This window comes from Aegilops tauschii, chromosome 1 (assembly GCF_002575655.3).
Source record: "Aegilops tauschii subsp. strangulata cultivar AL8/78 chromosome 1, Aet v6.0, whole genome shotgun sequence".
In the NCBI taxonomy this organism is placed as follows: domain Eukaryota; kingdom Viridiplantae; phylum Streptophyta; class Magnoliopsida; order Poales; family Poaceae; genus Aegilops; species Aegilops tauschii.
The window spans coordinates 179,683,625-179,694,095 of NC_053035.3; the positions used below are offsets into that span (position 1 = coordinate 179,683,625).

General features: G+C 45.1%; 1 pseudogene; it reads right to left on the reverse strand.

The window, feature by feature from the left end:
- Positions 1 to 7,724: 7,724 nt before the first annotated feature.
- LOC109755567 (TATA-box-binding protein 1-like) lies at positions 7,725 to 10,189 on the reverse strand (annotated as a pseudogene).
- Between the last annotated feature and the right edge of the window lie 282 nt (positions 10,190 to 10,471).

Here is a 10,471-nt window from a genome sequence, read left to right on the forward strand (position 1 = left end):
ATCCCCGACCCCAACACAATGAAGAGCAACGATATGGCAAGCTAAAGTTCACCATGCCCAAGTTTACCGGAAGCAATGACCCTGAAGAGTACATATCATGGGCATTGAAGGTTGACAAAATCTTCCGCTTGCACAACTACGAAGAAGAGAAGAAGATCGCAATGGCATCCCTCGAATTCCAAGACTACGTCCTCATTTGGTGGGAACAAGTCATTGAGCGCCATGCGGCAAGAGGTGAACCACCCATCACCACTTGGGCACAAATGAAGGATGTCATGAGAGCATGATTCGTGCCAAACTACTACAATCGCGACCTCTTCAAGAAACTCCAACAACCCAAGCAAGGAACCAAGAGCGTTGAAGAGTACTACAAGGAAATGGAGATTGCCATGATACGAGCCAATGTCAAAGAAGATGATGAGCAAACTATGGCACGTTTCTTGAATGGACTCAATCACCCTATCAAGAAGATTGCCGACTTCCAACCATACTCGAACCTCATCGAGCTAGTGCATCAAGCTACCAAAGCGGAACGGCAAGTACGAGACGACTTCAAGTATGCCAAGTTCTCATCCAAGCCCTATGGCCTCTCCAACAATCAAGCTTCGACGACTCCCACCACGAGCAATGGCGACAAGTCAAGTTACAAGAAAGCTTCGACAAGCTCAAGTCGTCCTCCTACTACAAGCAACTTCAAGCCGAAAGCTTCATCATCATCTACTCCAACCGATGAGACCATCAAGACAAGTTCCATCAAATGTTTCACATGCGGAGGCCGAGGCCACAAGTCCTTCGAGTGCACAAACAAGCGCACCATGATCCTCAACGACGACGGCACCTACGACTCCATGAGTGAAGGAGAAATGGAAGCTCTTGAGCACGTGGCCATGCACCGACAAGTGAACAATGAAGAACAAGATGATCACATCTTTTGTGACGAAGACTCAAGTCCCGCTCTTGTTGTCTCCAAGGTCTTGACTCTTCAACATCAACAAGACGAAGATCAAAGATGCCATATCTTCCACACAAAGGCCGGCATCAATGGACGGTCCGTCAGGGTCATCATCAATGGAGGGAGTTGCCATAACTTGGCAAGTGAAGAACTATGCTCCAAACTCCAATTGGTCAAGATGAAGCACCCGCACCCCTACAAGGTTCAATGGCTAAGCGACACCGGCACCATACAAGTCGAGCAGAGAGTACAAGTCTCTTTCAAGATCGGCGCCTATGAAGACACTTTGGAGTGTGATGTCCTTCCGATGACCGTGTGCCACCTCCTTCTTGGACGGCCATGGCAATTTGACCGAGGTGTCATTCACAATGGGCGTACAAATCACTATAGCTTCAAGATGAAAGGGGAAGAGTTTGTGCTACGTCCTATGTCTCCAAGCCAAGTGCTCGCCGACAAGCAAAACACCCATTGTGGAGAGAATAGTGAGAGAGTGAACCACCAAAAAGAGAGTGAGCGCCACAAGCCCAAATTGAGTGCCTCCACGATGAGCGACAAGAAAAACTTAGTCCTATTTGCCACCAAACGTGAGATGAGAGAAGTGTGTGAGAACCCATCAAGTGTCCTACACTATGTCCTATTGTGCAAGGATGAGGCACCAAAAACTAACAACTCTCACGATCTACCTTTGGTGTTATCTTCTTTATTGCAGGAATTCCAAGATGTTTTCCCCGATGAGCTACCTCCGGGTCTACCTCCACTACGAGGCATTGAGCACCGAATTGATCTCATCCCCGGAGCGCCGCTTCCAAACAAAGCGCCCTACCGCGTCAACCCCGAAGAAACCAAAGAAATTCAAAGGCAAGTAAAGCATCTCATAGACCATGGACATGTGCGCGAAAGTTTGAGTCCTTGTGCCGTACCGGTCATTCTTGTGCCAAAACGAGACGGTAGCTTTCGCATGTGTTCCGATTGTAGACCTATCAATGCTATCACCGTTCATTATAGGTATCCCATTCCACGCCTTGATGATATGCTTGATGAACTTTGCGGTGCCACTATCTTTTCCAAAATTGATCTTAAAAGTGGTTACTATCAAATCCGCATACAAGAGGGTGATGAATGGAAAACCGCTTTCAAAACAAAGTTTGGTCTATATGAGTGGTTAGTCATGCCTATGGGTTTATCGGAAGCACCCGGTACTTTCATGCGTCTTATGCATTACGTGTTTCGCCCTTACATTGGTGAATTTGTTGTTGTCTACTTTGATGATATCCTTGTGTTTAGCAAATCTCTCAAAGAGCATGTCACCCACCTTCGCACCGTGCTACAAACTCTTCGAAAAGAGCAACTTTATGCTAATATGGAAAAATGCCTATTTGGTGTTGATAAGCTTGTTTTCTTGGGTTTCGTAGTATCTTCTAAGGGTGTTCATGTTGATGAATCTAAGATCAATGCTATTAAAACTTGGCCCCAACCAACCAATTTGCAACAAGTGCATAGTTTTCTTGGTTTAGCCGGTTTCTATCGCAGATTTGTGAAGGATTTTAGCACCATTGCTTCACCTTTGCATGCTTTGAGTAAGAAAAATGCACCGTTTGTTTGGGGAACATCTCAAGATATCGCTTTCAATGAGCTTAAGAATTTGCTTACTCATGCTCCCGTGCTTGCATTACCCAACTTTGACAAACCTTTCGAAATTCATTGCGATGCTAGTGGTAATGGCATAGGAGGTGTGTTAACGCAAGAGAAGCGCCCAATTGCTTATTTTAGTGAGAAACTCTCCGGAGCGCAACTCAATTACCCTATCTATGACAAAGAGCTATATGCTTTGGTGCGAGTTTTGCATGAATGGGAACATTACCTACGCCCTCATGAGTTCATCATCAATACCGACCATCAAACGCTTAAATACCTTAAGGGTCAAACTAAGTTGAACAAGCGTCATGCTAAATGGAGTGAGTTCATTGAGTCGTTTCCTTATGTCATCAAGTATATTAAAGGTAAGGAAAATGTTGTGGCAGATGCACTTTCCCGTATATGCATGCTTGTTAATCAACTTGAGTTAAATGTCATTGGCTTTGCGCATATAAAAGACTTGTATGAGCATGATCCTACATTTTCTATTCCTTATGCCAAGTGTTTGATGCATACTTCTTGGGATCGATACTACATCAAAGATGGATATCTTATGAGAGCTAACAAACTTTGCATCCCCGAGTCCTCTCTTTGCTTGTTGCTTTTGCAGGAATCTCATGGAGGCGGACTCATGGGACACTTTGGACGCGACAAGACATTTGCTACGCTCTCCAAGAACTACTTTTGGCCCAAGATGTTCCGCGACGTCAATCGCTTCACCAACCGATGCTCTACATGTCGCAAAGCTAAGTCCAAAGCTCAATCTCATGGCCTCTATATGCCACTTCCAATTCCATATCACCCATGGGAAGACATTAGCATGGACTTTGTACTTGGTTTGCCTAGAACTCGAAATGGCAAGGATTCCGTTTTTGTTGTTGTGGACCGATTCTCCAAAATGGCACATTTGATTCCTTGCAACAAGATAGACGATGCTTCACATGTTGCAAATTTGTTTTGTAGGGAAATCTTGCGCCTTCATGGAGTGCCAAAGACGATTGTCTCGGACCGCGACGTCAAGTTCTTGAGTTACTTTTGGAAGACATTGTGCGCCAAGCTCGGAATCAAGCTTTTGTGCTCTTCGGCTTACCATCCACAAACCGACGGCCAAACGGAGGTGACCAACTGCACGCTCTCCACTCAACTACACGTGTTGATAAAGAAGAACATCAAGGAGTGGGAGGAGTGCCTACCCATCGCCGAGTACGCCTACAATCGTGCAAGACATTCGACTACCGGCAAGTCCCCCTTCGAAGTCGTCTATGGCTTCAACCCATTGTCTCCATTGGACATTCTACCTCTACCGCTACAAGAGCGCACAAACATGGACGCGAGTGCCCGAGTCAACTTCCTCAAGAAGATGCACGAAGATACAAGAAACACCATCGAGCGCCAAGTACAACGACTCGCGACCAAGCTCAACGTCAACAAGCAACCCATGATGTTCAATGTTGGAGATCTTGTGTGGCTACACCTTCACAAGGATCGCTTCCCCAAGGAACGCAAGTCCAAGCTACTACCCCGAGCGGATGGACCCTTCAAGGTGCTTGCACGCTACAACAACAATGCATACAAGATCGACATCCCACGCGACAAGTACTCCGTGAGCGACATCTTCAACATCAAAGATCTATCCCCGTACCATGGTGATGAGGATTTCGATCCGAGGTCGGATCTTTCCCAAGGGAGGGGAGATGATGCGGAGCATCCTACGGTCATCCCCATGGACCTACCATCGTCTCATCAAGAGCCAAGAGGACCTATGACACGAGCACGAGCTAGAGCTCTCGAGAACGAGGTGACTTCCTTCCTTAGTGATATCACATATGATCCACTCGAGACATGGCTACTACCTAAGTCCGATATGCTATGCATGATTAGATGTCAAGAGGAGCCTCCCGAGGATGCACGTGAAGACGGACAAGCCGCCAAGTTCACGGATGAAGAGAACCAACGGAAACGGGCAAGTTCACCTTCCAGGCCCCGGACATCCGGCCAAGTCCCCGGACATCCGGCCCCTGGAGCAACCACAGCAGCAGCAGCCCAGACGCCCAAGCCTACAGGGCCCGGACATCCGGCCCCAGCCCGGAAATCCGGCCAAAAGCCCGGACATCCGGCGCCACGCTACAGAACATCCAGAAGTTTTGCCCTCCAGCCCGGACATCCGGCCCCTCCTGAAGCCCCGGACATCCGGCCACCACTGTCTGTGCACAGTAAGGGCCGAGGCCCGTGTACCCCTTCGACCCCCTAGACTATATATACTCTTTCTCCTCCATCTTTCTAGGGTTAGCATTGGTTTAGCTCATATGTGAGATAGAGCATTGCTCATCCATACGGATCTCCTCCTCGAGAGAGACTGCGGCCCCTCTTCGGAGACGATCCACGTTGGATTCAAGACCCCCTCTTGGGTGGCCCCCCTCAAGACCTCCTTTCGGAGAAGAACCGGTTACCTATGTATCGTCCCTTGTTGGATTTGGATCGTGTATCTCTTTGTGTTTCGAGGATCTAGCACATGTGTGATTGTTCTTGTTGGTTTGAGTGATTCTCTCGTGTCTTCCCCTCGTGTTTCCCCTCGTGTTCTTCGTGTTCTTAGTTGGGATCCGCTCCTTTCGTGAAAGATCAGCTATATAGGGTTCCACCCTACATCACCTTCCCCTTCCTCTAGTTAGGGTTAGCAAAGTGATAGCTCATTTGTATGTGAGCTTTGCTCCTCTACCACTCCTCCTCTTGAGAGAGAGAGAGAGAGACCACTCCCATGGAGTTCAAGACCTCCATGTGAGAAGATCCCTAGTGGATGAAGACCCCTACATGGGAAGATCCTCATGAATTCAAGGCCTCCTTCATGGAGATGAACTAGTTACCTCTTGTATCCCCCTTTGTTGGATTTGGACCTTTGTATCTCTCTTTGTGTGTTTGGATCTAGCACATGTGTGATTGGATCAAGTCAATTTGAGTGTTTCCTCTTGTTTCTCCCCTTGTGTTCTTCGTGTTCTTCGGGAATTCTCCTCCATTTCGTGAAAGATCGGCCCTAGGGTATCCACCCTACATCACTAGAGCATGGCGTGGACAGTTCAAGAGTCGTTGGAAGGATGCCATTATCATTCTTGAGGCCGTAGCGATCAAGAAACATGATTTTGGCATTCATATATTGGGATGCTTGGATCTTGCAATGACATCAACGTGCTCGACCGGTCACCTCTTTTTGCCAACTTAGCAAATGGAGAAGCACCATCGGTAACCTTCGAAGCAAATGGCCGCACATATAACTACGGGTACTATCTTGCGGATGGTATCTACCCTAGGTGGAGTACTTTTGTCAAGCCAATTGCAAAAACCCAAGGTAAGAAAGAATTCATTTCTCTCAATGCACAAGCAGCGGCTAGGAAAGATGTTGAGAGGGCTTTTGAGATTTTGCAATCCCAATTTGCTATTGTGCGAGGACCATCTAGATTATGGGATCAAAAAATCCTTTGGTATATCATGACTGCTTGCATGATCATGCATAACATGATCATTGAGAATGAGCGTGGACAGGGTTTAGATTACACCTTCTATCACTTGATGGGCATACGCGTTATGCCCATGAGAAGAGAGGAGCAAATGAAACGCTTCGTGAAGGTGCACAAAGAAATTAGAGACTCCGATACGCAAGATCAACATCAGAAGGATTAGTTGGAGGAGTATTGAAAATACCATCGTGGGGGAGGCGCTTAGTTTCATTTATTTGTTTGTTGTATTGTGAAAAACTATGTTGTATGTCTGTTGAATTTGATCTTGTGAATTTGATGAACTATGTAATAATTTAATATTGTATACTATTTTTAAGTTGATTATCGGATGTTCTATTTCAATTTGTGGGTCTGAACAGCGGCTGTACAACAGCTCAACAGCAGCTACAGCGGCCGACCGCCAGTTTTGCATCTCTAGTTTGCATTTTTTTTATTGGAGTTGCTCTTTTACATCTCCGTTTTGCATCTTCGGTTGGAGTTGACTCTTTTTTAAAGATGCAAAAAAACACTTTTTGAAATGTAAATTTTTATATCTCCTATTTTATATCTCCAAATTTGCAAAAAAAAAATATTGGAGTTGCTTTTAGGAGTCTTGTACAATGAGCGTCCCAATGGCAAACCTGCGTATATTCTTACCAGGGTGCCTTTGCTTATCGTTCACGAGCATCTAAAATATAGGTAGAGGATCTTTCGCCATGAAATCTTTTGTTGAAGACGCTCCCAACATCGGGAGCAAGTTCTGGTGGTATACTTTTATGTTTAAGATTCTACTAACAAAAGAGCATATGCATTGTGTCGACACAATAACCATTGAAGATCCAACATATTCACATGCATCTCATATCTGTTGCCGGTTATCCTCCTTCACACCCTCTTCAATGGTAGCCTCAGCGCTTACATAATAACACAACACATTTGAATGTAGTATAAATTAGAAGGCGTTCACTCCTCTCCCCCGTATAAGATGAGAAGTGTACTTTGTTTTTTCACATGAAGGTTTTGCCTAGGCGTGTATGCATGCTTATTGATGGAGTTTTTCGTCTAAGATTTTACTGAGGTGTTGATTTCTAATACGAATCTACACCAAAACAAAACAAAGACGGATAGTGCCCAGTTAATTAAAATTGCACCATAAATAACATTTTAAACATGTTTAACAAGTAAAACAATATCATATTCAAATTCTACATATTTTTCTAATCAATTTCATATATAGCTTGTCAACTTTGGAGTTTTTTTTTAACGGAGCCATGCAAGACTGGAGTTGTAGAAGACCATCGAACGGACCACTTGCTTGGAGTTATACTGTTTAAAAGATACAAATATTTCAAGTCTTCAAACTGACTTAAAATAGAACCGCGGGTTGATTAAGCAAAGGAATACAGGGTTTATTGAAAATCAGCTAACAGTTTTTCTCTCACTCAAAATGGGATGGCAGGTTAATATCCACAAACTACAGGGTTTCTGCAAAAATAAAACATTTTTCTGTAATAATTAAACAGGACTGCAGGTTAAGTTCAATAAACAGCAAGGACTTTTCTGCAAAAATGCCGACAACGTACAGCTAGGTGGAGGGCAGAGACACTACCGGAGGTTCACAAAAGAGAACTCAAAAAATGTGCCACAAATTAACGACAGAACGTTTTCTCATCATTCAGTCCTTAACTCAATCAAACTCATAACCGTCTCAATAATAGAGAACTAGAGCAAAATTGAGTCATATTTACAGATGAACATGATCTTTTAACATACCACAGTTGCTTGTCCGCTCCCAGTTATGAAAAGAATACAATCTTTTTCAAGGAGTACTTGGCATTCTAAACCTAGTTCTTGGCAGTAAGAAGTTAAAAGAGAGAAGAGACGCAATCAGATCTTTTTAGTTTTCTATGTACAGAAGAAGCAGGGAACTCCCACTTTGGCTGATGGATCCTCCCCTCTGTTGACACCAAAAACATAAGTTCATGTCAGAAAACAAATGTTTTCCATCGAGAGACGCACAATGTGGGATACAGCATGCTTACCATTGCTGAGATTTCCTGTACTCAGTTAGCACCGGGTAGATGTTCTCAAAGGCAGCATATATCTCATCGCGCACCTTAGCTCCCGTGAGAACAATCTTTCCAGAGACAAATACAAGGAGGACAATCTTTGGCTGTTTCATACGGTAAATCAACCCAGGAAAGAGCTCTGGCTCATACTGTTAAAATCAAGCAAGCACCAGGTTAGCAAAATTATCTGGCCTGAGAGAAAAGTAGAGCTAACAGTGGTCTGGTCGCCAATAAAAGCACAGTCAATTGCGCTATGTGAGATAATAAATCGAATGGCTTATAGGGCACGCTCGAGGCACTGAATTTATAAATAACCAACTTACACTGGAGAAGGCACCATGGGAATAAGCAAGGCCCTCAAGACGAATGGGAAATTTCAGTCACATGAAGCAACAATGTTCTGGATCTTGAAGTCCTGATTATCAGCACAATCAACTTGTCAAGATATCACAAAAGTCACACTGTGACTCGATTTAGGTGATAGGAAGCACTACCTTGAATGTAGCTGGGAAGCCAAGCTTTTGGACAATTCGTGCATACTGCACTAATAAATAAACAGAAAAAAATGTTATATCGCAATTCATCGAATGCTGGGAATAGGATCAATGGACATTTCTAGGCATTAACCAAAAAATAGTATGACCATTGAATTTTACCTTCCTGGCAGCAAGCTTCGAGTGTTCTTCACTCTTTGCTCCAGTGCATACCATCTTTCCTGAAGCAAATATAAGAGCTGTCGTCTTGGGGTCCCTTATCCTCATGATAACCGCTGCAAAACGCTGTCAAAGGAAACAGATGATGGAGTCAGAGTTCATAAGTTCAATCCATAGCTTCGAAGCAGAAGGGTACAAGCATCAGCAGCTGTATTACACCTTTGGGTTGTACTCTGCATTACGGGCCTGTAAGGCAATTTGTTTCAGATCCAACCTGCAGTCCAGATTAACAGTCGACACAATGTTCCTGAGTCATCAAGCAAAAACATGATCAGACCTCAATAAAGTTGAGGTAAGGAAAACATCAAGTAGTCCAAACGTGAAGACTGGGCAATATTGTCAGCTTATCTTAGCAGCTACCAGCAATATTTTGGCTGCATTTAAACGATGTCTGAAACCTAGTTACTACGATGCCAATACCAGGAGGTAACCTAGATAATCAAACTCAACATTTTATTCCATTTAGTCATAGCAATAACAGGATATTGCAATAAAAAACAAATAAAGTCGGTTAGGTTTGTTTTTATGTAAGCTGGCAACTCGCCATGGCACAAACACAGATGTTTCATTCACTACTATCATGTTCCCAAACCTGACCTCTTGTATTTACTTCAGGAAGATTACCATTGGACATACGATTCCCCAACTACAAATAGCATGTCAATCATTTGCCCCAAGAAACTTCCCGAGAGAAGATCTAAATAACGGGTAAGAGGCTCCGTGCAGCAATCACCGCATTATGTTCAGATCAATGGGCAAGAAAATGAGACCGGCTAGGTATGGGAAACTGCAACACCCTAGATCAAGAGCGTGCAGAAGGCCGACCTCTATCTAGTTTAGATAAAACGCGGGATTCCCCAACCCAACACCATCGAGATCTACGAACCCCGTCCAAATTAGGTGCCACGTTTAGGTTTCATTCACGGCGTAAACACACATCGTCGCATCTTGTGTGGATTCGGACTCACTGGAGGACGGGGACGATGCCGGAGGGGTGCCTGGCGAGATCCACCGGCTGCGCCCCTTCCATCACCGCACCCCCTCCTCCTGCTCTCCCAACACCGCCTCCTACCACTCCGCTCCCGCTCGCACCTCCGCTCGTTCCCAGCCCAAGCGCCATCGGGTCCACCGCCGCGGCAGCCATCCGATCGATCTGGCGATCCAAGAACTGCCGCAGGATCCCGATCTGGAGTCAAAGATTTTCGAACGGGGCAGGCTTTATGAGGAGGAGGAAGCGGTGGGAGGCTTCGGTGGGCTGGTGGTGGAGGCGGAGGCGGTGGCGGCGGCGGCGGATCAGGGTGCGGGTTAGGGTTCGACGGGGTGGTCGCGAGGAGAGAGATGAATTTATACGGCGAGGCAGGCCGGGTCTCTTGTATATATAGGTGGAGGAGTTTCAGTCCGAGTCGATCGCGCCCGGTAAGGACTGGGTCGGTCGCTGCGGGTCTTGGTTTTACGAAAAATGGACGGAAAATCCGACCCGGAACGTTTTGTTTCCGTAGCTCCTTTTCTCTGTCTATATATCTTTCCTTTCGTAGTACAATAGTACAATAGTGTGTCATCTTATCATCTATAATACCTAAATAGTTTATCCTCACTAATCTATTTTTTTACATG